Raw genomic sequence first — 2,292 nt, 5'->3', positions numbered from 1 at the left:
CACACACACACACACACACACACACACACACACACACACACACACACACACACACACACACGCGCACACACACACGCACACACACACACACATAGGTCATAAGGTCTGCTAGCTGTCCTGTAGGTGGAGGGTAAGCCTAAGGAGGTGTCCCTGAAGGTGATGTCCCCTCCCCCTCTAACTCTATTACCTCCACACCCGCCTACTCTTACTATCTATTTCATCTGTTAGTCACCTCGTTTTCATCCACTACCAAGAGAGAAGAGTGACAGGTGTAAGTGATGAGAAGTATTAGGGTAACTGGCACAGGTGATGAGCAGTATAAGTAGAAAAGTGACAGGTACAAGTGACGAAAAGTATAAGTAGAAGAGGGACTGATACCAATGACGAGGAGTATAAGTAGAAGAATGACTGATACAAGTGACGAAAAGTGTAAGTAGAAGAGGGACGGATACCAATGACGAGGAGTATAAGTAGAAGAGTGACTGATACAAGTGACGAAAAGTATAAGTAGAAGAGGGACTGATATTTGTGACAACGAGTATAGGATGAAGAGCGGCTGGTACAAAGGATGCGTTTTATAAGGAGAGGAGTGACTGACACAAGTGATACGAGTGACGAGGAGTATCGGTATAAGCAAAAATTCATATGCCTCTTCCACATCAAACCCTAAAGTATGCTGAGGCCCTAAAATACAGAGCCCCCAAAATATACTGAGCCCCTATCGTATGCAGAGACTAATGTATAATCGTAAAGTATACAGAGCCCCTAAGATATACAGAGACCCTAAATTATACAGAAACTCTACAGTATACAGACTCTAAATTATACAAAGACTCAAGAGCATGAAGAGGTCCTACGGTATATGGAAACTAGAAAACATGCAGACTCTAATGTATATATGGGACCCTAAAGTATGCAGAGTCTAAATTTTAAAGATATCCTAAAGTTTACAGAGACGCTAAAGTATACATTCATTCATTCATTGCCAGACGCCATGTATCCCAAACAGGGTGGCCAAGGGCTTAGAGTTAATTGTTTTACAGGGAGGGGCACTAATCCTCCACCAACCCCACTTGACACGTAGGGAGAACGTTATGCCAACAGCATCTGGTATTCCCAGGCGGTCACCCATCCAAGTACTAACCAGACCCAACGTTGCTTAACTTCGCTGATCGGACGGGAAGCGGTGTACTCAACGTGGTTTGGAGATGTTTAAAAAAAAAAAAGTATACAGAGATACAAAAATACACAACCCCATAGTTTCCCAATACTTGAAACACTCATTACAGTTGTCAGTAAACGTATGAACCTGGAATGTGACTCTCGAACATTTTTACGATCCTTTACCTGCCATAACCGTGATTCTCCTTTCCAGTAAGGACAAGGCATGGAGGGTACAGAATCGTCCAGTACCTCTAGTTCCCCCTGCAAAAACAAATCCAAGTTACAGCAGGGAACTGCTGATAAATAATGTCCGAGAATCCCATCCCTTTGTATCAGTGCTGTCACCTGCGAATAGCTTGTTTAGATTATAACTTTCTGATATTAGTTAACTATAGAATACATCACGAGATATTTTTTTAAACTGACCAAAGGTTTTAATTGTACGTTAACATTTTGGTTTATATAAATCAACCGTGGCAAACATAAGATTATAATTAGCCACAGGAAAAAGGATTCGTGTCAGGGTGATTTATATACTGAGCCTTTTTTTATAACAATTGTCAAATGGATCAGCAAAAAGAAGTGTTTCTAGATATAAGGTTGTTCCTAAAGTCGCCGAGAACATAAAATGATATTACGTAAACATATAAAACTGAGGACAACACTGAAAATCACGAAACGTTTGTGAAGGACAGTCTGCGTGGTGGTACAGTCAACCGACAATGTAAGGTAACCTGTGGCGCTATACCGCAACCCACACACCCTCCACACCCTCTGGTTTACAGTGCTCACATTCACAGCGGCAATAATATACATGTTTTTAACCCATCCTTCCTAGCTAAAAGTGTTTGAGCGTTACTACTGTCAATTTTAGAGTTATTCATTTTGCTAACTCCACCGGTCCTACCTTCTACGACAGAGCCCAGTGGGTTGTGAGATTAATATAATTATTGTTTGTGTCCTAATTGGTGGTAAAGCTCGTATTTCAATTTACAGTCAAACCTACAGTTATCTTGGCGGCGATTATTTTCTCCACAGTTGTGAGAGCTGCGTCTAAATTTCTGTAAGTAGGTATGTCCCGCTTCTGCCGTGCACATCTTACGAAGCACAGACAGACAGACCATTTTG

The 2,292-nt window shown here is 41.5% G+C and overlaps 1 pseudogene; it reads right to left on the bottom strand.

Annotated features, from left to right (window-relative positions):
• Positions 1-1,095: 1,095 nt before the first annotated feature.
• LOC145406251 (5S ribosomal RNA) lies at positions 1,096-1,216 on the bottom strand (annotated as a pseudogene).
• Between the last annotated feature and the right edge of the window lie 1,076 nt (positions 1,217-2,292).

Source organism: Coenobita brevimanus, chromosome 69 (genome assembly GCF_032717465.1).
Source record: "Coenobita brevimanus isolate Jiangsu-jjx chromosome 69, ASM3271746v2, whole genome shotgun sequence".
Taxonomy (NCBI): Eukaryota; Metazoa; Arthropoda; class Malacostraca; order Decapoda; family Coenobitidae; genus Coenobita; species Coenobita brevimanus.
This window is presented reverse-complemented; position numbering and strand designations above follow the sequence as displayed.